Source organism: Triticum urartu, chromosome 5 (assembly GCF_003073215.2).
Source record: "Triticum urartu cultivar G1812 chromosome 5, Tu2.1, whole genome shotgun sequence".
Taxonomy (NCBI): domain Eukaryota; kingdom Viridiplantae; phylum Streptophyta; class Magnoliopsida; order Poales; family Poaceae; genus Triticum; species Triticum urartu.
The window spans coordinates 149,327,277-149,355,210 of NC_053026.1; positions in this window are offsets into that span (position 1 = coordinate 149,327,277).

Sequence of the window (27,934 nt, forward strand, 5' to 3'; positions counted from 1 at the left end):
CCATGGTGGAAGATATCGGTTGTAGCCGGTAGGCATGCCACCTGGTCCGGGGGCATGGGGAGGGGAGGCCACCCCTTAGAGCGCGCGATATAAATTTGATCCCATGCTACGCGAGGTTGTAGCCTCCCCACCGAGTTTTGCTTAACAAGTGTCGTGGGTGATTCCAGACACCGATGAGTTAAGCTGGTGTGTTCAAGTTAGGCGTGTTTTCAACTAAAAAACCGTAAATGGAATTAGTCCCGATGGACTAAAGGAAATCCGTTACTCGTGGGTAAAGAGTACACCCTCTGCAGAGATTAAAACCTATTCGAATAGCCGTGTCCATGGTTAAGGATTACAGTCTGGGATGGGTCAAGTGTTGGTCTTAGTGTCGGTCTTTGGAGGAGAAATTGTTAAACCAGAACTTGGACCATGACTTGTGACTTGTGAAGATTATGATTATTATCTTGTAATGTACTAACCCGTTGCCTTAATTATATTATTGAGTATCCCTGGGACGGTTCTACCTCCTGGATATTCATTGTGATTATTTATCTTGTAAGCCCTTTATGTGGCGTCGCTCAGATGCCCGACTGTGGCATTTCTTTTAAAGCCCTTTATGTGGTGTCGCTCAGATGCCCGACTGTGGCATTTCTTTTAAAGCCCTTTATGTGGTGTCGCTCAGACGCCCGACTGTGGCATTTCTTTTAAAGCCCTTTATGTGGTGTCGCTCAGACGCCCGACTGTGGCATTTTTATTCCCACTCTATTACCGCTTATTCACGTTGCATGATAATAACCTGCTTGCATGCATAAAAGATATTTTATTTATGACTGACGATGTGATCATAAATTTTTTTTCACGCATGATTATCAATTATATTATACCTGTGTTCCTTAATGTTTGCGAGTACATTCAAAGTACTCACTGGCTTGTCCCTGGCTATTGTCTTGGCCAGATTGCTTGCTTGGAGAGGAGCGTGGCGATGACAGCCTCGAGACTTAAGCAACGGTGATAGCAGTTCGCGAAGATAGGAGTTAACCTGGTCAGCTGTTCCCGTGGGAAATGGAGTCCCATACACTGATGATTCACAAACCGCTTCCGCCATCAACCACTAGAAACCCAATTGTTGTACTCACAGGCCAGAATGGTCTTGTACTACACATTTTGTACTTTTGCTTGGAATTTCTGTATCCAGTTTGAGCCTCATCAGCTAACAGTAATCCTGGGGCTGATGAGCACGACGGTCTTTTCTGGAAATTTATACCCGGAAAACCCGGTCGTGACAGACTTGGTATCGTCCCATTGCTCCACGGACATACTCCTTCCTCCTATATATACCTACGTACCCCCAAACAATCAAATATGGAGCCAAAAACCTAATTCCATCAATGCAACTTTCTGTATCCATGAGATCCCATCTTGGGGCCTGTTCCGGAGCTTCGCCAGAGGGGGCATCGATCACGGAGGGCTTCTACATCATCACCATAGCCTCTCTGATGAAGTGTGAGTAGTTTACCTCAGACTACGGGTCCATAGTTATTAGCTAGATGGCTTCTTCTCTCTTTTTGGATCTAAATACAATGTTCTCCCCCTCTCTTGTGGAGAACTATTCAATGTAATCTTCTTTTTGCGGTGTGTTTGTTGAGGCCGATGAATTGTGGGTTTATCAAGTCTATCTATGAATAATATTTGAATCTTCTCTGAATTCTTTTATGTACGATTGGTCATCTTTGCAAGTCTCTTCGAATTATCAGTTTGGTTTGGCCAACTAGATTGATCTTTCTTGCAATGGGAGAAGTCCATAGCTTTGGGTTCAATCTTGCGGTGTCCTTTCCCAGTGACAGTAGGGGCAGCAAGGCACGTATTGTATTGTTGCCATCGAGGATAACAAGATGGGGTTTTCATCATATTGCATGAGTCTATCCCTCTACATCATGTCATCTTGCTTAAGGCGTTACTCTGTTTTTCACTTAATACTCTAGATGCATGCTGGATAGCGGTCGATGAGTGGAGTAATAGTAGTACATGCAGGCAGGAGTCGGTCTACTTGTCTCGGACATGATGCCTATATACATGATCATACCTAGATATTCTCGTAACTATGCTCAATTCTGTCAATTTCTCAACAATAATTTGTTCACCCACCGTATAATACTTATGCTCTCGAGAGAAGCCACTAGTGAAACCTATGGCCCCCGGGTCTATTTTCATCATATTAATCTCCTACTACTTAGTTATTTCCTTTGCTTTTTTACTTTGCCTTTATTTTACTTTGCATCTTTATCACAAAAATACCAAAAATATTATCTTATCATATCTATCAGATCTCACTCTCGTAAGTGGCCGTGTAGGGATTGACAACCCCTATTCGCGTTGGTTGCGAGGATTTATTTGTTTTGTGCAGGTACGTGGGACTCGTGCGTAGCCTCCTAATGGATTGATACCTTGGTTCTCAAAAACCGAGGGAAATACTTACGCTACTTTACTGCATCATCCCTTCCTCTTCGGGGAAAACCAACGCAGTTCTCAAGAGGTAGCAAGAAGGATTTCTGGCGCCGTTGCCGCGGAGGTTCGCGCAAGTCAAGATTTGACTCCCACAACGAGCCATTTCTGGCGCCGTTGCCGGGGAGGTCTATGCAAAAGTCAACATACCAAGCACCCATTACATACCCTTATCTCCCGCATTACATTATTTGCCACTTGCCTCTCGTTTTCCTCTCCCCCACTTCACCCTTGCCGTTTTATTCGCCCTCTCTCTCTATCCTCCATATCTTTCTCCTTTTGCCTCTTTTTGCCTGCTTGCTTTTTGTTTGCTTGTGTGTTAGTTTGCTTGGTTGCCTCTATGGCTCTACCTAAATTTGGTGATCTCCACCTTAAAAGGCTAGAAGAGATCGAAAGCAATGTCAGGAGTTTTATGGTTTTGCAATTTGAACATAATATTTTCTTCAGAAACGAGCTTAAAGAACAGAAAAGTTTTATGAGTTTTATGAATAAGGAGCTTGATGATATGTCTAAATAATTCAATGGTTTGAGATCCCAAATTGCACATCTTGAGAAATTAACTGCTGAAATTTCGGATAAGCAGGCTACCTTAGTTAATAAGATGGCCGCTAAACCGGATTGCTATGAAAATAAAGATGAAGATCTAAAAGTTATTGATGTGGACCCTATTAAATCTTTGCTTTGCAATATGAATCTTGATAATGATGGGACTAGATATGATCCACCTTTACCCTGAAGGCGTTCCAAGAATTCGGATTTTTTTTATCTTGATGCTAAAATTGATAAAAGTGGGATTGAAGAAATTAAAACCCTAGATGTTGCTAAACCCACTATTATGGATTTCAAGGAATTTAACTATGAAAATTGTTGTTTGATTGATTGTATTTCCTTGTTACAATCTGTGCTAAATTCTCCTCATGCTTATAGGCAAAATAAAGCGTTTACTAAACATATCGTTGATGCCTTAATGCAATCTTATGAAGAAAAACTTGAATTGGAAGTTTCTATCCCTAGAAAGATTTATGATGAGTGGGAACCAACTATTAAAATTAAAATTAAATATCATGAATGCTATGCTTTATGTGATTTGGGTGCTAGTGTTTCCACAATTCCAAAGACTTTGTGTGATTTGTTAGGTTTCCGTGATTTTGATGATTGCTCTTTAAACTTGCACCTTGCGGATTCCACTATTAAGAAACCTATGGGAAGAATTAATGATGTTATTATTGTTGGAAATAGGAATTATGTACTCCTACATTTTATTGTTCTTGACATAGATTGCAATCCTTCATGTCCTATTATTCTTGGTAGACCTTTCCTTAGAATGATTGGTGCAATTGTCGATATGAAGGAAGGAAATATTAGATTCCAATTTCCATTAAGGAAAGGCATGGAACACTTTCCTAGAAAGAAAATTAAATTACCTTATGAATATATTATGAGATCCACTTATGGATTGCCTACCAAAGATAGCAATACCTAGATCTATTCTTGCTTGTTATGCCTAGCTAGGGGCGTTAAACGATAACACTTGTTGGGAGGAAACCCAATTTTATTTTAATTCCTTGCTTTTTGCTCATGTTTAGTAATAAATAATTTATCTAGCCTCTGTTTTGGTTGTGTTTTTGTGTTTAATTAGTGTTTGTGCCAATTAGAACCGTTGGGAAGACTTGGGGAAAGTCTTGTTACACTTGCTGCAAAAAACAGAAACTTTAGCGCTCACGAGAATTACTGCCATTTTTATTTGAAAAGTGATATTTAGTTAATTATTTTTTCAGATGATTAATAGATAAATTCCTCACGTCCAGAAATTTATTTTAGAATTTTTGGGGTTCCAGATCTTGCACTAGCTACAGATTACTACAGACTGTTCTATTTTTGATAGATTCTGTTTTTGTGTGTTGTTTGCTTATTTTGATGAATCTATGGCTAGTAAAATAGTTTATAAACCATAGAGAAGTTGGAATACAGTAGTCATAACACCAATATAAATAAAGAATGAGTTCATTGCAGTACCTTGAAGTGGTCTTTTATTTTCTTTCGCTAACGGAGCTCACGAGATTTTCTACTTTAAGTTTTGTGTTGTGAAGTTTTCAAGTTTTGGGTAAAGATTTGATGGATTATGGAACAAGGAGTGGAAAGAGCCTAAGATTGGGGATGCCCATGGAACCCCCAAGATAATCTAAGAACACCTAAAATCCAAAGCTTGGGGATGCCCCGGAAGGCATCCCCTCTTTTGTCTACTTCTATCGGTAACTTTACTTGGAGCTATATTTTTATTCGCCACATGATATGTGTTTTTCTTGGAGCGTCTTATATGATTTAAGTCTTTATTTTTTAGTTTACCACAATCATCCTTGCTGTAAACACCTTTTGAGAAAGCCACACATGATTTGACATTTGTTAGAATACTCTATGTGCTTCGCTTATATCTTTTGAGTTATATAGTTTTGCTCTAGTGCTTCACTTATATCTTTTAGAGCACGGTGGTGGATTTGTTTTATAGAAACTAGTGATCTCTCATGCTTCACTTAGATTATTTTGAGCGTCTTAAATAGCATGGTAATTTTCTTAAAATCCTAATATGCTTGGTATACAAGATTAATAATAAAACTTTCGTATGAGTGTGTTGAATACTATGAGAAGTTCGATGCTTGATAATTGTTTTGAGATATGAAGATGGTGATATTAAAGTTGTGCTAGTTGAGTAGTTGTGAATTTGAGAAATACTTGTGTTAAAGTTTGTGATTCCCGTAGCATGCACGTATGGTGAACCGGTATGTGATGAAGTCGGAGCATGATTTATTTTTTGATTGTCTTCCTTATGAGTGGCGATCGGGGACGGGCGATGGTCTTTTCCTACCAATCTATCCCCCTAGGAGCATGCACGTAATACTTTGCTTTGATAACTTTTAGATTTTTGCAATAAGTATATGAGTTCTTTATGACTAATGTTGAGTCGATGGATTATACGCACTTTTCTCACCCTTCCACCTTTGCTAGCCTCTCTAATACCGCGCACCTTTCGCCGGTATCATACACCCACCATATACCTTCCTCAAAACAGCCACCATACCTACCTATTATGGCATTTCCATAGCCATTCCGAGATATATTGCCATGAAACTTTCCACCGTTCCGTTTATTATGACACACTCCATCATTGTCATATTGCTTAGCATGATCATGTAGTTGACATCGTATTTGTGGCAAAGCCACCATTCATAAGTCTTTCATACATGTCACTCTTGATTCATTGCATATCCCGGTACACCGCCGTAGGCATTCATATAGAGTCATATTTTGTTCTAAGTATCGAGTTGTAATTGTTGAGTTGTAAGAAAAATAAAAGTGTGATGATCATCATTATTAGAGCATTGTCCCAGTGAGGAAAGGATGATGGATACTATGGTTCCCCCACAAGTCGGGATGAGACTCCGGATGAAAAAAAAGAGGCCATAAAAATAGAGAAAAGGCCGAAATAAAAAATGAGAGAAAAAGAGAGAAGGGACAATGTTACTATCCATTTACCACACTTGTGCTTCAAAGTAGCACCATGATATTCATAGTAGAGAGTCTCTCATGTTATCACTTTTCATATACTAGTGGGAATTTTTCATTATAGAACTTGGCTTGTATATTCCAATGATGGGCTTCCTCAAAATGCCCTAGGTCTTCATGAGCAAGCAAGTTGGATGCACACCCACTTAGTTTCTTTTTGAGCTTTCATATACTTATAGCTCTAGTGCATCCATTGCATGGCAATACCTACTCAATCACATTGATATCTATTGATGGGCATCTCTGAAAGTGCGTTATATCCACTAGAGGGGGGGTGAATAGGCGATTTTTATGAATTCTTCACTGAGGAATTTGCAGGTGAGGAAATTCCTTGGCGAAGAACTGCTAGCAGTGGAATAAGTACTCAAAAGTAAACATAACAGAACATAAGCATAGTCATCATGATGAAATGAAGACAAGCACATAGTACAGGAAGCCTAAGCACAGGATAACACAGGATGAACACAAACAGACTGAAGAAATTGAACTGAGAAAATTGAGAATATGTTCAGTCAAAGTCTTCAAGCATAGATATGAACGAGTACACAACACAGTTATGAGGAAATGAAAGAGTTGAGGAAATAGAACCAGTAAGCTTGGTGGAGACAATGATTTGGTAGACCAGTTCTAACTGTTGTCTCAGTTGTACGTCTGGTTAGGGCGGCTAGGTATTTAAACCTAAGGACACACAGTCCCGGACACCCAGTCTCTGAACACGCAGCTCAGGACACTCAGTCCTTACCGTATTCCCCTTGAGCTAAGGTCACACAGACCTCGCCCAATCACTCGTGGTAAGTCTTCAGGTGACTTCCGAACCTTCACAAACTTGGTCACTCAGCGATCAACAATTCCTCTTGGATGCTGTAGACCATGACGCCTAACCGTCTAGAAGAAGCACAGTCTTCAAAGGTAACAAGTGTCGGATCCACGCAGGATCAATATCTTTAGTGATGCTCAATCACTTGGGTTTTGTAGGTGTTTGGGTTTGGGTTTTCCTCACTTGATGATTTTCGCTCAAAGTCCTCGGAGGACGGGTTGCTCTCAAATGACAAGTGTCAGTTTCTCTCGGAGCAGCCAACCAGCTAGTGGTTATAGGGGCGGCTATTTATAGCCTAGGGAGCAGCCCGACATGATAAGACATAAATGCCCTTCAATGATATGACCGTTAGGTGGATAGATATTTTGGGACAGCTGGCTCATAGCACAGCAACAGTCGGAATTTTGAGTAGCAAAATCCTCAGGGCTATCATGTTCCTCACTGTGTACGTAATCCGCACTGGCGAATTCCTAAATCCTCAGTCAGAACAAATTCCTCGGAGACCAGAAGAACTTTGTCTCTGTCACTGAAGAATATGACTGGACTATATGAGATTTCCAATGGCTTCACTCGAAGGGATTGGCAGGTGTAGGATTTTGAGTTGAGCATCACATGGAAATTTTTCCTTAGTATTTCCTCGACCCCCTTTAACAGTACGGTGTTTCCTATGACTTAAGAAAGAGAAAATGAAACTACGAAAACAAAAGTCTTCATGCTTCACGTTCATCGAATGAATACCAAGTCTTCAAGGTCACACCAATTTCTTCACTTTCAAAGTCTTCAGAAAGTCTTTAGAAATCCAAAGTCTTGAGTTGAAGAACTTCATTTTTAGGGGTCGACTTTCTCTGTAAATATCAAACTCCTCATAGGCATGTGTACACTCACAAACGCATTAGTCCCTTAACCTATAAGTCTTCAATACACCAAAATCACTTAGGGCCACTAGATGCACTTACAATCTCCATAGCCCGTTGATATTCCTAGTTGATTTGAGACTATCTTCCCTTTTTTTGTCTTCTCCACAACCACCGTTCTATTCCACCTATACTGCTATGTCCATGGCTCACGCTCATGTATTGCGTGAAAATTGAAAAAGTTTTGAGAATGTCAAAAGTATGAAACAATTGCTTGGCTTGTCATCGGGGTTGTGCATGATTTTAATATTTTGTGTGGTGAAGATGGAGCATAGCCAGACTATATGATTTTGTAGGGATAACTTTCTTTGGCCATGTTATTTTGAGAAGACGTAATTGCTTTGTTAGTATGCTTGAAGTATTATTATTTTTATGTCAATATTAAATTTTTGTCTTGAATCTTTCAGATCTGAATATTCATACCACAATTAAGAAGAATTACATTAAAATTATGCCAAGTAGCACTCTGCATCAAAAATTCTGTTTTTATCATTTACCTACTCGAGGACGAGCAGGAATTAAGCTTGGGGATGCTTGATACGTCTCCGACGTATCTATAATTTTTGATTGCTCCATGCTATATTATCTACTATTTTGGACATTATTGGGCTTTATTATACACTTTTATATTATTTTTGGGACTAACGTATTAACAGGAGGCCCAGCCCAGAATTGTTGTTTTTTGCCTGTTTTAGGGTTTCGAAGAAAAGGAATATCAAACGGAGTCCAAACGGAATGAAACCCTTGTGAACATGATTTTCTCAACAAACAAGGACCGGGAGACTTGGACCCTACGTCAAGACAAAAAAGAGGAGGCCACGAGGTACTCCTTCCTCCTATATATACCCACGTACCCCCAAATGATCAGATACGGAGCCAAAAACCTAATTCCACCGCCGCAACTTTCTGTATCCACGAGATCCCATCTTGGGGCCAGTTCCGGAGCTCCGCCAGAGGGGGCATCGATCACGGAGGGCTTCTACATCATCACCATAGCCTCTCCGATGAAGTGTGAGTAGTTTACCTCAGACCTACGGGTCCATAGTTTTTAGCTAGATGGCTTCTTCTCTCTTTTTGGATCTCAATACAATGTTCTCCCCCTCTCTTGTTGTAACACCCCGGATGTAACTTCCCCAATTTGTACTCTGACTCTTGCCGTTTCCGGCGTTAAGTTATATTTATTTCCTCGGGTTCGGGTCTTTCTCTCCGTGTGTTGTTATCGTTGTCATGCATCTCATATCATGTCATCATGTGCATTGCATTTGCATACGTGTTCGTCTCATGCATTCGAGCATTTTTCCCGTTGTCTGTTTTGCGTTCCGGCGCTTCGTTCTCCTCCGGTGGTCATTTCCAGCTTTCTTTCGTGTGTGGGGATTAAACATTTCCGGATTGGACCGAGACTTGCCAAGCGGCCTTGGTTTTACTACCGGTAGACCGCCTGTCAAGTTTCGTATCATTTGGACTTCGTTTGATACTCCAACGGTTAACCGAGGGACCGAAAAGGCCTCGTGTGTGTTGCAGCCCAACACCCCTCCAATTTGGCCCAAAACCCACCAAACTCTACTCCATGTCTTAGAGCGTTCGATCACGATCGCGTGGCCGAAAACCGCACCTCATTTGGACTCTCCTAGCTCCACTTATGCCTATAAATAGACCACCCCGTTTTCGGATCTCCTCCTCTCCCCGGCACCCTCGCCGCCCGAGCCGGCCTCCCTCTCTCCGGCCGCCTTGCCGTCCAACTCCGGCCGACGCCATCTCCGGCGGTGAACAGTGCTCCCTCCGGCGAACTCTGATAACCGTGCAGATCCAGATCTGGAAAATTCGACGGTTGACTTTTTCCCTCCGAACCCTAATTTTTTATGCAAACTTTGACCTGTGATATCTCCGCATCAGTAGCTCCGATTTGGGCATATAGCATATCAAAATGTTCGTCTCGATGAGTACATCATTTCATTCCATTGCATCATTTTCATTTGAGTCCATCTTGATGCCCGAAATGCTGTTAGAAGGAGGCTTCATGAGTTATTTGTCAGATCTGCTAGTTCATCTTACACTTTTGTCATTTTTGCCATGATTATTGTGTGCATGATATGCCTGTGAGTCCTTCATATGTTTAGGATGTGTGTGGTGACTTGTGCAAGCTTGCAACGTGAGGCACCCGGTAAATCTGTTTTCAGGGACTTAGTAGTTTTCACTAAGTCTGGGATTATTTAGTTCATGATGCCATATGTTCTTGTTGTTTCCTAGTGATCCGTGCCTCTTTTGAGGAGGATCAATAAAGGAGTTTTGTTAATCTTGTTATGCTCTATCCATCCATATCTTTGTTTGCATTTATGGAGCAGCATAGCTTGAGTCAGTCGAGCTCTACTTTTGCTCCATTGCGAATCTGGGCAGATCGTCAACTTGTTTGCGATTTTGCCGATGTCATTGTAGTTGATCCGTGCATGCTATGCCATTGTTCTTGCCATGTCTAGCTTTTATTTTGTGCCTTCTTAAGGGATGTATGCTTGTCTTGCCATGACTTGCACCGTAGTGAGTGCATCGAGCTCGTAAACATGCCTTCGTGAGTTATGTTTCAGCATGTCCCAGTTTTCACGAAGTCTGAAAACTGATTATGTTTTTGCTATGTTCGTGTGCTTGTTAGTATATTTTGTGATCTCTTTTGGCTCAAGGTCACTAAGGGACTTTTGTTAAGCTTGTTGAGTAGCTCCATGCCATGTCTTTCTTTGTCATGTTCAGGTCCTGTAGCATGTTGTTTTGCTGCTCCGAAGAGGGCTATATGATCTGAAATTCCAGACAAGTGTTAATTTCACGAAGTCTGAGATCTGTTTTACCATTTGCGTTTTTGCCATGCTTGTTTGAACCTGTTAATGGATGATTCGGCCGTAGCTCAATGCTAGACTTTTGTTAAGCATCTTGTGTGCATCCCTGCCATGTATTTTGTTGTCATGTTTGGGTGCTGTAGCATGTTAATTTCATTGCATTTAGTTGCGTACTTGCTGTAAATTGCAGACCGGTGTCATTTTTGAATCGCTTGCCATTTCCAAACCGTAACTCCGATTCCGGCGTCCTTTATATCGTTTTCAAGCGATTTCATCTCATCTTTCCAGTGGCACACTTGGTTTTCCACGTTGAGGCCAGGTTCATGCATTTCCTGTCATATCTTGCATTTTGCATCCCGCATCGCATCCCGCATAGCATACCATCATTGCATCGTGTTGTTTGAGCTTGCACGTTGTTGATTGTATCCTTGTTGCTTGTTTGTCTTGTTTGGGTAGAGCCGGGAGACGAGTTCGCTAACGAGGAGCCCGTTGAGTTTGCTTTTGAGGATCCAGCCAGCTCTGACAACTGTGCAGGCAAGATGATCATACCCTCGAAATCACTACTATCTTTGCTATGCTAGTTTGCTCGCTCTTTTGCTATGCCATTGCTACGATGCCTACCACTTGCTTGATAGCCTACCAAATTGCCATGTCAAACCTCTAATCCACCATTGTCCTAGCAAACCGTTGATTGGCTATGTTACCGCTTTGCTCAGCCCCTCTTATAGCGTTGCTAGTTGCTGGTGAAGATTGGAGGTCGTTCCTTGTTGGAACATCTTTTATTTACTTGTTGGGATATCATTATATTGCCGTGTTATCTTAATGCATCTATATACTTGGTAAAGGGTGGAAGGCTCGGCCTCTCGCCTAGTGTTTTGTTCCACTCTTGCCGCCCTAGTTTCCGTCATATCGTTGTTATGTTCCCGGATTTGCGTTCCTTACGCGGTTGGGTTATAATGGGAACCCCTTGATAGTTCGCCTTGATTAAAGCTTTTCCAGCAATGCCCAACCTTGGTTTTACCATTCGCCACCTAGCCTCTTTTTCCCTTGGGTTACCGGAGCCCAAGGGTCATCTTATTTTAACCCCCCCGGGCCAGTGCTCCCTCTGAGTGTTGGTCCGAACTGAGCTGCCTGCGAGGCCACCTCGGGGAAACTGGAGGGTTGGTTTTACTTGTAGCTAGTCTCATCTGAGTGTGCCCTGAGAACGAGATATGTGAAGCTCCTATCGGGATTTGTCGGCACATTCGGGCGGTGTTGCTGGTCTTATTTTAACCTGTCGAAGTGTCTTGAGTTACCGAGATACCGAGTCTGATCGGAACATCTTGGGAGGAGGTCTATTCCTTCGTTGACCGTGAGAGCTTGTCATGGGGTAAGTTGGGACTCCCCTGCAGGGATTGAACTTTCGAAAGCCATGCCCGCGGTTATGGGCAGATGGGAATTTGTTAATGTCCGGTTGTAGATAACTTGAACCTTAATTAATTAAAATGAATCAACTGAGTGTGTTACCGTGATGGCCTCTTCTCGGCGGAGTCCGGGAAGTGGACACGGTGTTGGAGTAATGTTTGCGTAGGTTATTCTCTAGTTTCTCGCTCGTTCTTTGCCCCTCTTCTCGCTCTCTTTTGCGAATAAGTTAGCCACCATATTTGCTAGCCGCTTGCTGCAGCTCCACTCATATTTTACCTTGCCATACCTATAAGCTTAAATAGTCTTGATCGCGAGGGTGCGAGATTGCTGAGTCCCTGTGGCTCACAGATTACTATTACACCAGATGCAGGGCCCGATGATTCCGCTCCAGGAGACGCGTTTGAGCTCAAGTGGGAGTTCGATGAAGTCTCTCAACGATACTACGCTTCCTTTCTTGATGATCAGTAGTGGTGCCCAGTTGGGGGTGATTGGGATCGTTGTCGCATGTTGGGTTCTCTTTATTTTGGCGCCGTAGTCGGGCCATGAGTGTTTTGGATGATGTAATGTTATTTATGTACTTGATTGACGTGGCGAGTGTAAGCCAACTATGTTATCTCCCCTTTTATTATCATATTACATGGGATGTTGTGAAGATTGCCTAACTTGCGACATATGCCTTCAATGCGATTATGTCTCTAAGTCATGCCTCGACACGTGGGAGCTATAGTCGCATCGAGGGTGTTACACTTGTGGATAACTATTCGATGTAATCTTCTTTTTGCGGTGTGTTTGTTGAGATCGATGAATTATGGGTTTATGATCAAGTCTATCTATGAATAATATTTGAATCTTCTCTGAATTCTTTTATGTATGATTGGTTATCTTTGCAAGTCTCTTTGAATTATCAGTTTGGTTTGGCCTACTAGATTGATCTTTCTTGCAATGGGAGAAGTGCTTAGCTTTGGGTTCAATCTTGCGGTGTCCTTTCCCAGTGACAGTAGGGGCAGCAAGGCACGTATTGTATTGTTGCCATCGAGGATAAAAAGATGGGGTTTTCATCAGATTGCATGAGTTTATCCCTCTATATCATGTCATCTTGCTTAAGGTGTTACTCTGTTTTTAACTTAATACTCTAGATGCATGTTGGATAGCGGTCGATGAGTGGAGTAATAGTAGTAGATGCAGGCAGGAGTCGGTCTACTTGTCTCGGACGTGATGCCTATATACATGATCATACCTAGATATTCTCATAACTATGCTCAATTCTGTCAATTGCTCAACAGTAATTTGTTCACCCACCGTAGAATACTTATGCTCTCGAGAGAAGCCACTAGTGAAACCTATGGCCCCCGGGTCTTTCTTTATCATATTAACCTCCTACTACTTAGTTATTTCCTTTGCTTTTTACTTTGCCTTTATTTTACTTTGCATCTTTATCACAAAAATACCAAAAATATTATCTTATCATATCTATCAGATCTCACTCTCGTAAGTGGCCGTGTACGGATTGACAACCCCTATTCGCGTTGGTTGCGAGGATTTATTTGTTTTGTGTAGGTACGAGGGACTCGCGCGTATCCTCCTACTGGATTGATACCTAGGTTCTCAAAAACTGAGGGAAATACTTAGGCTACTTTGCTGCATCATCCCCTCCTCTTCGGGGAAAATCAACGCAGTGCTCAAGAGGTAGCACGGGAACGCGCCCTCCCGTTCAACAAGTTGATGAAAAAGAAAGGACAATTCGAGTGGACTCCGGAGGGTGATGTCGCATTCCAAGACCTCAAGAGGTACCTCCCCAGCCTGTCGGTGATTGTAGCACCCTGTCCCCTTGAGCCCCTGGTACTCTACCTAGCCGCCACGCCCCACTCTACCAGCGCGGCGCTGGTGGCGGTGCGTGAGGAGCGCCAGACCAAGGGCTTGCAATGAAGCACCTCGTCCCCGGATGAGGCGCCGCGGTCTCAGGATGGCGCTCCTGAGGCCCCGGCCGCCGCTCTAGCCAACAACACCCCTGGAAGCTCGGCCAATCCTTCCCACGGAACGACTCCCGAAGACCGCGCCCCGGAGGCCGCTGCTGCCCTGACAGACAACAATGCTTTTGAGGGCCCTTAGCCCCACAAGGGACAAGACCCCGCTGATGCTCCCACCTTCGTTGAGCACCCGGTGCACTTCGTCAGCATGGTGCTATGTGATGCATGAGCACACTACCCCATGCCGCCAAAACTCTTGCTCGCGCTACTCGTTGCCTCCGAAAAGCTGCGTCACTACTTCCAAGGCCACCCCATCAAGGTTGGCTCAGCTTACCCACTGGAGAGGGTCCTTCGGAGCACTAACGCCGTGGGAAGGGTCGCAAAGTGGAACATCGAGCTGCAAGCATTTCAGCTAGAATTCAGCACCACCAGAGTCATTAAGGGCATGACCCTCGCATATTTCATGGCAGAATGGACTGACGTACCCGGTCGTGAGGTGTGCGAGAATCGATCTCTCCTGCCTGGAGATGAGGCACCAGATGGATGGGTCATGTACTTCGACAGCGCATTCGCGCGTCAGGGCGTGGGGCTGGAGCCATGCTCATCTTGCCCACCCATGACAAGCTGCGTCATTACTTCCAAGGCCAGCCATTAAGGTTGTCTCAGCTTACCCACTAGAAAGGGTCCTCCGGAGCCCCAACACCGCGGGAAGGGTCGCAAAGTGGAACATCGAGCTGTAAGCGTTCCAGCTGGAATTCAGCACAACCAGGGTCATTAAGGGCGCAACCCTTGCAGATTTCATGGCAGAATGGACTGACATCCCCAGCCGTGAGGTGTGCGAGGATAGTTCTCTCCTTCCTGGATACAAGGCACCAGATGGATGGGTCATGTACTTCGACAGCGCATACGCGCATCAGGGCGCGAGGGCTGGAGCCGTGCTCATCTCACCCACCCATGACAAGCTCTACTACGCCCTGCAGCTCTACTTCTAGTAGGGCGAGAAGGTCTCCAACAACATCGCGGAGTACGAAGGCCTGATCGCCGAACTCCAGGCTGCGGCAGCTTTGGGAGTGAGGCGCCTCACCATCAAGGGTGACTCCCAGCTCCTCGTCAACTTCTCCAAGAAAGCATACAAGCCAAAGGACGAGCACATGGAGGCATACCTTGAGGAGGTACGCAAAATTGAGAAACAATTCTTGGGCCTGGAATTGAAGCATGTGTCGCATGGCACAAACAAGGATGCAGACGACATCGCCAAGAGGGCATCTCAGCGCCTAACGCAGGAGCCTGGCGTCTTTGAGGAGCGGCTCTTCAAACCGTCGGCAGCCCCATCCACCGTGGGACCAGCATCGCCTGAGGAGGAGCTCCCCCCAGCACCCCTCTCGGGCGCCCCTGCTTATGGCCCATCCTCGGGAGCTCGCCTGCTTGTCGGTGGAAACGACACCTATGGGGTCACTGGGATCCCTTCTACGGTTGGCGAGCATGAGGTTGTGCAAAGATCGGGTTTGACAGGAAGCACAAAGATCGTTTACCCAGGTTCGGGCTGCGAAGATGCGTAATACCCTAGTCCTGCTTTGTTGGATGTATTTGAGTGTTCTTGTGTTCTTGAGCTAGCTATGGGGTGCAACTTTCCCCAAAAGAGCCGAATCCCTCTCCTGGTCGCCTCGGACCTCCTTTTATAGGAAAAAGGGGTTGCCATAGTGGCACACAGGAGGTGCAAAAGGTCTACAGTCAACAAGCCTATACTTTGGGACCGTCGGACAAACACATTTAATGCGCTCCCGACGTGCCCTCCTTGCTTTATCGGGGACGCCAGGGAAGAACGTCCCAGCTGTCGCCGCCTCGCCTGGCCTTGACACGCGTCCGAGCTGATGAGGCATCGTGGCGCCACGTTGGCTGGCTGCTGGGCTGGTGCGGTGATGGAGCCTTCATTAAGGGTCACATGCCGCCACGCAGGTGCTTGCTGGGTTGGTGTAAAGGCCGCTGATCACCACGCAAGTGCCTGCCCAGCTAGTTGAGCTAGCAGCTGCTTGGGGATGGTGGTGGAGTCTTGGCTGGTGCGAGCCTGGCAGTGGCCTTGCTGATGCCCTCGGCAAGGGTCTTGCCAGGGGCCCGACAAGGGTACTGCCATGGTGTATGTTGTCTTCCCCGGCAAGGGTCTTGCCGGGGGCCTTGTGGATTCCCTCGGCTAGGATTCAGCCGAGGGTCGCCATCTTCTGGTCCTCATCTGATCTCATATGTTTATGATCTTGACGAAGATTTGCATGCCACCACAGAGGCGCCTGGTTGCCGGGTTCTCTGTGCGTGAGCGTGGCCCGCGCTAAGGAACGAATCCTTGTTATTTTTAAGATAAACATTGTCGCCCGGCAACAAGCCTTGCCATCACCCAACTTCAGCCGACCCTTCTCACGCTTTTAGCGGAGGCAGGGGAGAAGTAGAGGTAGGCCCTTCGTTTATTTCCTCTCCACCGCGTCTACGACCCAGTTCTGTCCTAGGGACTTGGGTACAAGAAGAAGGGGGAGCACGGTGGTCGTGGAGCAAAACGAGGTTTCATTTGTCCCAGTTCCGTATGGAAATGCATAATAGGGGATGAAGGACTTATCTGAATCCGCAGCCCTCGGCAACTTTGGCTGGCCGTGGTTAGATCATTGTGTTTTCAGCCCCCGGCAGTCTTGGCTTGCCGGGGCAGGAGCGCCGGTTCGTTTTCTTTCTCCCAAGTGGCTCATCAGAAGTGTCCACGTCCCCTGCGAACCAAAGAAGACAGAAGAACGCATACTCGACCTCTAGGCTAGGGGTTAGTCGCTGCTATGCACTATCAACCCTAACCGAGGGAGAGACTTAACCTAGCATGCATGCTAAAACTTAGGCCGCCAGCGCTTTATTTATTTATGCTCACGGTCTGCGCCTAGCTTTGTACAGAGTGTTACATGCCTCGCTGACAAGGCTTGTACAAAAGGTAGTTTGCCGGGGGGCTCGGCAACTGCGCCTCATTGGTAAAACTTGCGAAGATGTTCAATGTTCCAGGAGTTGCTCATTGGAACAGCATCTTCGGTCTCCAGGAGGACTGCGCCAGGCCTGGGGACTTGTATTACCCGATAAGGGCCTTCCCACTTTGGCGTCAACTTGTTGGAATTCTTGGCCGACTGAACGCGCCGAATAACAAGGTCGCCTTCCTCAAAGCTTCGGGCATGAACCTTGCGGCTATGGTAGCGGCACAAGGCTTGCTGGTTGCATGCTTCTCTCATAGCCGCCCGAAGATGATCTTCCTTGAGGAGCATTGCGTCATCTTGCCGCAATCGCTCTTTCTCAAGCTCATCGTAAGCGAGGACTCGAGGTGACCTGTATATGAGTTCCGTGGGGAGAACTACTTCTGCCCCGTATACCAGGGCAAGGGGTGTCTGGACGATGGCTCGATTTGGCGTCGTTTTGATCGACCAAAGAACCGCCGACAACTCATGAATCCAGCGCCTTCCACTCTTGTGCAGCCTATCAAAAGTCTTTCTCCTTAGGCCTCACAACACTTCAGCATTTTCCCTCTCCACCTGGACGTTGCTCCGTGGGTGTGCCACGGAAGTGAAACAAACCCTGCTACCGAGGTCTTGGGTGTATTGCATGAAGGTGTGACTTGTGAACTGTGTGCCGTTGTCGGTGATGACTCTGTTTGGCAGACCAAAACAGCACACTAGCCCCTTGAAGAACTTGACGGCTGACTATGCTGTCACCTTCCGCACTGCTTCCACCTCTGGCCACTTTGTGAACTTGTCTATCGCAACATACAAGTACTCAAAGCCCCCGACAGCGTGGCGGAAAGGGCCCAGGATGTTGAGCCCCCAGGCCGAGAATGGCCACGAAAGAGGAATTGTTTGAAGGGCTTGAGCTAGTTGATGAAGCTTCTTTTAATGGAACTGACATGCTTCACACTTGGTTACTAGTGCCGTTGCATCCTGGAGGACAGTGGGCCAGAAGAAACCTTGCCGGAATGCCTTGCCGGCAAGGGCCCTCGACCCTATATGGGAGCCACATATGCCTCCGTGTATCTCTGCCAACAGCTCCAGTCCTTCCTCCTGGGGAATGCACTTCAATTTCACACCGTTCGGTCTCTTTCTGTACATGACGTCATCGACGAACTGATAGCAGACCGACGGGCTACTTTCTCTGCTTCTTCCTGCTCCTCAGGAAGCTCCCCTAATTGAAGGAATCGGACGGTATGTTGTGCCCATGCCGGAGCCTGGGGCTCGACGACAAGGACCAATTGCATTTCTTCTGCCATGGGAGTGACCATCTCTACAGCCAGGGCTTGACGGCCCGCCAGAATCAGTCGCTCCTTGGCAGGCTCAGAATCCGCGGAAACACCCTTACCGGCGGCCCCTGGGGGCTCAGCGGGAAAGTACTTGCTGGGCCTGATTTCCTCCTTTTGTTTTGTTCCGTTGATGGTTCGACGGATGGTTGAGTTAACTGAAGCAAAAAGGTAGCTAGTTCCATAGGTAACTTGAATGCAGCGCGCTTCGATAGGTAATCGGCGATGACGTTCTCTGCCCAGGGAACGTGCTCCGCTTGTATACCATCAAAGCACTCCTCCAGCTTCCTCACCTCATCTATGTAGGCCTCCATCAACGGGCTTTGATAATCTTTGTTAAATTATTTGACGAAAAGCTGCGAATCACCTCTAACGATGAGCTTCTTGACCCCGAGGTCCGCTGCGATCCTGAGGCTAGCAAGCAACCCCTCGTACTCAGTAGTGTTGTTGGTGGACATCTCCCTGGGAAAATGCATCTGGATTACATACTTGAGGTGCTCTCAGGTGGGTGCGACGAGCAGAACACCAGCACCGGCGCCTTGTTGTGACTTGCTTCCTTGCCGGGGAGGGCAGTCTCCTGGATTTCCTCGTCAGGCGTTGAGATCCATTCTGCAATCAACTCTGCCAAGACTCTGCTCTGGATTGCTGAAGTGCACTAAGACTTCGAACCAAAGCTCGAAAGCTCAAAGGCCCACTCCACAATCCTTTCGGTTGCATCTGGGTTGTGCAGTATCCGTTGTAACGGGAGGCGGGTGACGACGGTGATTTCGTGTGCTTGGAAGTAGTGACGCAGCTTCCTCGAGGCCATAAGAAGGCCGAAGAGCAATTTCTGCACTAGAGTACCTTGACCTAGCCCCCTGTAGGAGGGAGCTGACAAAGTAAACCGGGTGCTGCATCATCTCCTTCTTCTGCACCACCTCTTTTGATTGCATGGGGCCTGTCCCAATGGTGTCATACTCCACCAGGGGCCTTGCCTTTCCGGCATCGGGCCCTGCCGGGGGAACTTCTGTCTTGCCATACGCCAGTTCCGCCGTCGCCACTGCCTCTTTACCGAACTCCCTCTGCACCACTAGCGTGGCACTGACCACTTGATTCATCGCTGCCAGATACAGCAGCAACGGCTCTTGTGGTTTAGGCGCAACCAGTATTGGTGTTGAGGAAAGGTATTTCTTCAGATCCTGCAATGCTGCCTCGGCCTCTAGGGTCCACTCCATTGGGCCCGCCTTATTAAAGATCTTGAAAAAGGGAAGGGCACGCTCAGCGGACTTGGAGATGAATTTGCTCATGGCGGCAACGCAGCAAGTGAGCCGACGCACATCCTTGATCCACTTGGGTGCCTCAATCTGCTCGATAGCCTTGATTTTGTCCGCGTTTGACTCGATCCCACACTGCGACACAAAGAACTCGAGAAGTTTTCTGGATGGAACGCCGAAGACACACTTCTCAGGGTTTAGCTTCAGGTTGATCTTGCGTAGGTTGGCAAACGTCTCTTCTAAGTCTTGTATAATGGTTGCCTTGTCCTTGGTTTTGACCACTATGTCATCCATATAAGCTTCCATATTTCTATGTAGCTGGGGATCAAAACCAATTTGGACCTCCCTTGAAAATGTCGAGCTAGCACTCTTCAGCCCGAAAGGCATCTGCAAAAAGAAATACGTACCACATGGGGTGATGAATGCTGTCTTCTCTTCGTCTTCGTTTGCCATGAAGATCTGGTGGTAGCCCGAGTAGGCGCCGAGGAATGATAACAGATCACACCCGGCCGTGGAGTCAAGAATCTGTTCAATGCGCGGCAATGGGAAGGCATCCTTAGGACAAGCCTTATTGATGTCTGTGTAATCAATACACAGCCTCCACTTCCCGTTCACCTTGTGCACCACTACCGGATTGGCCAACCACGTTGGGTGGAGCACTCCTCTTACCAAGCCTTCCGCTTCCAAATTTTTGATCTCCTTTGTGATGAACTCTTGCTGTTCCAAAGCTTGTTTCCTGACCTTCTGCTTGACGGGTTGCGCATGGGGACAGACAGCAAGATGGTGCTCAATCACTTGCCTAGGAACGCCGGGGATGTCGGATGCTTGCCATGCAAACACATCGACATTCTCCCACAGGAAAGTGATGAGCGTGCTTTCCTATTTGCCGTCGAGGGTGGAGCTTATGGTGAAAGCCCATCCCGTGTCATCCACCTTGACGGACAACTTCTTGGTCTCTGGCGACGCAGCTCTGGATTTCTTGCTCTAGCCGGAGGAGCTTTCTGGCATGTCGTAACACCCCGGATATGATTTACCCAATATGTAATCCAAATCTTGCCGTTTCCGGTGTTAAGTTATTTTATTTTCTCGGGTTCAGGTTTTTGTCTCCATGTGTTGTTGTCATTTTCATGCATCTCATATCATGTCATCATGTGCATTGCATTTGCACACGTGTTCATCTCATGTATTCGAGCATTTTCCCCGTTGTCCGTTTTGCATTCCGGCGCTTCGTTCTCCTCTAGTGGTCATTTCTACCTTTCTTTCATGTGTGGGGATTAAACATTTCTGGATTGGACCGAGACTTGCCAAGCGGCCTTGGTTTACTACCGGTAGACCGCCTGTCAAGTTTCGTACAATTTGGACTTCGTTTGATACTCCAACGGTTAACCGAGGGACCGAAAAGGCCTCGTGTGTGTTGCAGCCCAACACCCCTCCAAGTTGGCCCAAAACCCACCAAAACCCTCTCCATCATCTAGAGCGTTCGATCACGATCGCGTGGACGAAAACCGCATCTCATTTGGACACTCCTAGCTCCCTCTATGCCTATAAATACACCCCCTCCAAAAATCCCGGATCCCCTCTTCCAAACCCTAGCCCCGCTCCATCCGCGCGGCCGGACAACGTCCGGGCCGCACCAAACATTCCGCAGCCGCCAACCCGCGATGGCCACATGGCCGGGCGAGCCCCACATCGCCGCCGCGGCTCGAGGCCCCCAGACCCGCGGGAGGCCCTCCCGGGCCCATCGACTGCGTCGCCCCGCGCCCTCCTCCGTCCCCGCGCCCGGCGCCGCCGCGCGCCATTGCCGACCTCGCCGCTCCGGGCGGCACCGCCGCCCTGCAGCTCCCCGACGACGCCGGCCGCCGCCTCCCCGAGGCCTTGCCGACCCGCCGCCGCCTCGACCTCGCCTCCCCTCGCCCGGATCCGGCTCCGGCGAGCTCCTCCGGCCGCTAGCCGCTCCGGCCACCGCGCCCCGTCGCCAGTGAACAGTTGCCGGCCAACCTTGTAAACCGCGCCCGGCCAGATCTGGATCCGGATCTTGCCTCGGTTCACTTTTTTTGTCCGAAACCCTAATATTTTTGACTATGTTCATCGCATTGTAACTTTGCATCCGTACGTCCGTTTTGGGCATATAGCATATCAACATGTTCGTCTCAGAGAGCAAATCATTTCATCTCATTGCATCATTTTCATTTGAGTTCATCTTGATGCCCGAAATGCTGTTAGAAGAATGCTATTTGAGATAATTGTCAGATCTGCTGCTCCAATTAGATATTTGTCATTTTTGCCATGATTAATGTGTGCATGATATGCCCATGAGCTCTACATGTGATTTGTTATATGTTTTGCCATCTATCCAGAGGTGCAACCCATTTATTTTTGTGATGTGTGTGGTGACTAGCACAAGCTTGCAAAGTGGAGCATTCGTTAATGCTGATTTCAGGGACTTAGCATTTCCACTAAGTCCTTGGACTGTTTATCTCATTATGCCATATGTTCATGTTGTTTCCTAGTGATCCATGCCTCTTTTTAGGAGGATCAGTAAGTATGTTTTGTTAATATTGCAGTGCTCGATCCATCCATGTCTTTGTTGGCAATTGTGGAGCACCCTAGCTTGAGTCAATCGAGCTCTACTTTTGCTATTTCGTGAATCTAGGCAGATTGTCTACTTGTTAGCGATTTTGCCGAGGATGTTGTAGTTGATCCGTGCATGCTATGTTATTGTTCTTGCCATGTCTAGCTTGTATTTTGTGTATTATTGATGGGTGTATGCTTAGATTGTCATGAATTCCTCTGTAGTGAGTGTATCGAGCTCGTAAACATGCCTACTTGATATTTGTTTCAGCAAATGTATTTGCCATGTTTTTGCCATGTTCACATGCTTGCAAATGTATTTTCTGATCCCTTTTGGCTCAAGGTCACTGAGGGACTTTTGTTAAGCTCTTTGAGTAGCTCCATGCCATGCTTTACCCTGCCATGTTCAGGTCCTGTATCATATAGTTTTCATGCTCCAAAGAGTGCTATCTGATCTGAAATTCCAGACAAGTGTTAATTTCACTAAGTCTGAAATCTGTTTACCAAATGCATTTTTGCCATGCTTTTTGAACCTGTTAATGGATGAATTGGCCGTAGCTCACTGCTAGTCTTTTGTTAAGCATCATGAGTGGATCCCTGCCATGTATTTTGTTTCCATCTTTGAGTGTTGTAGCATGTTCATCTTGTTGCATTTAGGTGACTACTTGCTGTAAATCGCAGAACGTGGTCATATTTGAATTGCTTGCCATTTCCAAACCGTAACTCCGATTCCGGTGATCTTTATATCGTTTTCAAGCGATTTCATCTCACCTTTCCAGTGGAACACTTGGATTTCCATGTTGAGGCCAGGTTCATTCATTCCTTGTCAAATCTTGCATATGCATCCCATATCGCAACCCGCATAGCATACCATCTTTACATCATGTTGTTTGAGTTTGCATGTGGTTGATTGCGTCCTTGTTGCTTGTTTGTCTTGTTTGGGTAGAGCCGGGAGATGAGTTCGCTAACGAGGAGGCCGTTGAGTTTGCTTTCGAGGATCCGGTCAACTCTGACAACTTTGCAGGCAAGATGATCATACCCTCGAAATCACTACTATCTTTGCTATGCTAGATGCTCGCTCTTTTGTTATGCCTATGCTACGATGCCTACCACTTGCTTATCATGCCTCCCAAATTGCCATGTCAAAACTCTAACCCACCATGTCGTAGCAAACCGTTGATTGGCTATGTTACCGCTTTGCTCAGCCCCTCTTATAGCGTTGCTAGTTGCAAGTGAAGATTGGAGACCGTTCCTTGTTGGAACATTATTTTACTTGTTGGGATATCATTATATTGCCTTGTTATCTTAATGCATCTATATACTTGGTAAAGGGTGGAAGGCTTGGCCTCTCGCCTAGTGTTTTGTTCCACTCTTGCCGCCCTAGTAAAAGAAAAGGCTAGGTGGCAAATGGTAAAACCAAGGTTGGGCATTGCTGGAAAAGCTTTAATCAAGGCGAAATATCAAGGGGTTCCCATTATAACCCAACCGCGTAAGGAACGCAAAAATCCGGGAACATAACACCGATATGACGGAAACTAGGGCGGCAAGAGTGGAATAAAACACTAGGCGAGAGGCCGAGCCTTCCACCCTTTACCAAGTATATAGATGCATTAAGATAACATAGCAATATAGTGATATCCCAACAAGCAAATAAAAGATGTTCCAATAGGAACGGCTCCAATCTTCACCTGCAACTAGCAACGCTATAAGAGGGGCTGAGCAAAGCGGTAACATAGCCAATCAACGGTTTGCTAGGACAAGGGTAGGTTAGAGGTTAAATCATGCAATTGGGAGGCTGACAAGCAAGTGGTAGGCATCGTAGCAGTGGCAAAGCAAAAGAGCGAGCAAACTAGCATAGCAAAGATAGTAGTGATTTCGAGGGTATGATCATCTTGCCTGCACAGTTGTCAAAGCTGACTGGATCCTCACAAGCAAACTCAACGGGCTCCTCGGTAGCGAACTCGTCTCCCGGCTCTACCCAACAATACAAACAAGCAACAAGGATACAATCAACCACGTGCAAGACCAAGCAATATGATGAAATGATGATATGCTATGCGGGATGCGATGCGGGATGCAAAATGCAAGATATGACAGGAAATGCATGAACCTGGCCTCAACTTGGAAAACCAAGTGTGCCACTGGATAGAGGGGATGAAATCGCTTGAAAACGATATAAAGATCATTGGAATCGGAGTTACGGTTTGGAAATGGCAAGCGTTTTAAGATATGACACCGGTCTGCGATTTACAGCAAGTAGGCATCTAAACGCAACGAAATGAACATGCTACAGCCACCAAACATGAAAACAAAATGCATGGCAGTGATGTACACAAGATGGTTAACAAAACACTAGCACTGAGCCATAGGCAAATTCATCCAATAAGAGGTTCAAACAAGCATGGCAAAAACGCAAATGCAAAACAGATTCCAGACTTAGTGAAATTAACACTAGCCTGAAATTTCAGATCACGATGCTCTCTTTGGAGCAGCAAAACAACATGATAGATAACCTGAACATGACAAGTAAGAACATGGCATGGAGCTACTCAACAAGCTTAACAAAACACCCAAAGTGACCTGGGGCCAAAAGGGTTCACAAAAATACTCTACCGAGCTCACGAACATAGCTCGAACACAATCAGTTTTCAGACTTAGTGAAAACTGAGACATGCTGAAATTATAACTCACGAAGGCATGTAAACGAGCTCGATGCACTCACTACGGTGCAAGTCATGGCAAGGCAAGCATATAACCAGCAAGAAGGCACAATATTCTAGCTACACATGGCAAGAACAAAGGCATATCATGCACGGAACACTAACGGTAGCATCGGCAAAATCGCAAACAAGTTGACGATCTGCCCAGATTAACAACGAAGCAAAAGTTGAGCTCGATTGAGTCAACCTAGAGCACTCCACATATGCAAAAAAAGACACGGATGGATAGAGCATAACATAAATGTCAAAACTCCCTTACTGATCATCCTCAAAAGAGGCACGGATCACTAGGCAACAAGCTGAACATATAGCATCACGAACTAAAATATCCCAGACTTAGTGAAAATCACTAAGTCCCTGAAATCAGCAATCTCAGGTACCTCTCTTCGCAAGCTTGCACAAGACAACACACACATCGTAAAAATGCACGGGTGGCACCTCTGGAAAGAAGACAAAATGCTTAACAATTCATCCCAAAGGGGCACAGGCATATCATGCACGGATTAAACATGGCAAAAATGACAAAAGTGCATGATGAACTAACGGATCTGCAATTTAACTCACGAAGCCTCCTTCTAACAGCATTTTGGGCAAAAAGATGACCTCGAATGCAAGTGACGCAATGTAATGAAATGATGTACATGTCGAGGCGAAGATTTTGATATATTATACGCCCAAAACGGAGCTACGGATGCAAAGTTACGGGCAGTCAAAGTAGGCATAAAAAAATTAACGAAGAGGGCAAAAGTCAACCCCGATCTAGGGTTACTGTAGCAGTGGATCGGATCTGAGCGCGGCACTGTTCACCGAAGCTCGCCGGATCCGGCGCTCGCCGGCGGCTGGCATGGAGAAGGCGGCCGCGGTCGGCGGGGCCGGGAGGCGGCGGCGAGCGGCGCGGCCGGGCCGGCCTGGGGCGGCGGGCGGCGGCAGCGGCAGGCGGCGGGGTCGGCGTGGAGCGGCCGGGCCGGGCGGCGGCGAGGCGGCCGTGGCGGCGCGGTGGAGGCCTGCGGCGGCGCCGGCCACCGGCGCTGGAGAGGGCGGCGGGGAACGAAGTAGGAGGCGACGGCCGGATAGGGCCGTGCGGGGGCCCGACTTGGGCTCCGCGGGCTGGCGGCGGTGGGAGGCGGCGCCTGCCACGTGGCAGCTCAGGAGAGGGCGGCGGCGGTGTCCGGCCGGGTCGGACGTGTCCCGCTCGGCGCGGAGATGTTTTCTTTTTAGAACTAGGGTTCGAGGAGGAAGACGAGATCCGAAATTGGAGGGGGTATATATAGGCATAAGTGGAGCTAGGAGAGTCCAAATGAGGTGCGGTTTTCCCCCACGCGATCGTGATCGAACGCTCTAGGACATGGAGCAGAGTTTGGAGGGTTTTGGGCCAAATTTGGGGGGTGTTGGGCTGCAACACACACGAGGCATTTTCGGTCCCTCGGTTAACCGTTGGAGTATCAAACGAAGTCCAAATGACCCGAAACTTGACAGGCGGTCTACCGGTAGTAAACCAAGGCCGCATGACAAGTCTCGGTCCAATCCGGAAATGTTTAATCCCCACACACGAAAGAAAGCTAGAAATGGCCACCGGAGGAGAACGAAGCGCCAGAATGCAAAACGGACAACGGGGAAAATGCTCGAATGCATGAGATGAACATGTATGCAAATGCAATGCACGTGATGACATGATAAGAGACGCACGGAAAAGAAAAACAACACACGGAGACCAGGACCCGAACCCGAAAAATAAATATAACTTAACACCGTAAACGGCAAGAGTTGGATAAAAATATGGAAAGTTACATCCGGGGTGTTACAACACTCCACCACTACGAAAAGATCTCGTCCCGAGATCTAGGACTGAAAGAACTCCGGGTACTCAGAACGGAGGTGATCCTCGCGTTCCCAGGTAGCTTCACGGTCGGAATGGTGAGACCACTTGACTTTCAGAAATATTATTGACTTGTTGCGAGTCTTGCGTTCAGTCTCTTCAAGAATAGCAACTGGGTGCTCACGATAGGAGAGATCTTCTTGGAGCTCAATGTCCTCGAAGTTGACGGTGCGGTCAGGAGTCTTGAAGCACTTTCGGAGTTGGGAGACATGGAACACATCATGAACATTGGCAAAGTTTGAAGGAAGCTCGAGCTGATAGGCGAGGTCGCCTCTCTTGCTAGAAATCTTGAAAGGTCCCACGTATCTAGGGGCAAGCTTCCCTTTGATACCGAAGCGACGAGTACCTTTCATAGGAGAGACGCGGAGGTAAACATGATCTCCGATCTGGAAAGCCAAATCACGGTGCTTACTATCATAGTAGCTCTTCTGGCGGGATTGGGCTGCTTTGAGGTTATCACGAATGACTTTGCACATTTCTTCTGCTTCTGTGATTAAGTCATTGCCCAACAGCTGACGTTCACCGGTTTCAGACCAGTTGAGAGGGGTACGGCACTTCCTGCCATACAGAATTTCAAAGGGGGCCTTGCCCGAACTTGCTTGAAAACTGTTGTTATAGGAGAATTCAGCATAAGGAAGACAATCCTCCCACTTCATGCCGAAGGAGATCACACAAGCCCTGAGCATATCTTCAAGAATCTGATTGACACGCTCGACTTGACCGCTCGTTTGAGGATGGAAAGCTGTGCTGAAGCGGATGTTGGTGCCCATGGCCTTCTGAAAAGAATCCCAAAACTTCGAGGTAAAGATACTGCCACGGTCTGAAGAGATCACTTGAGGAATACCGTGCAGAGAGACAATGCGAGAGGTATAGAGTTCCGCCAATTGAGTTGCAGTGATCGACTCTTTGATAGGCAGAAAATGAGCCACTTTGGTGAGCTTGTCGATGACAACAAATATAGCATCATTGCCACGCTTGGACTTTGGAAACCCAGTCACAAAGTCCATTTCAATGTGGTCAAACTTCCATTCTGGAATGGCAAGAGGTTGGAGGAGACCAGCTGGCCTTTGGTGTTCTGCCTTCACTCTTCTGCAGACATCACATTCATTCACGAATTGAGCGATCTCGCGCTTCATTCGAGTCCACCAATAAGCTTGCTTGAGATCCTGATACATCTTCGTACTACCAGGGTGGATGGAGAGGAGAGAGTTGTGAGCCTCGTTCATGATCACTTTACGAAGTTCACCT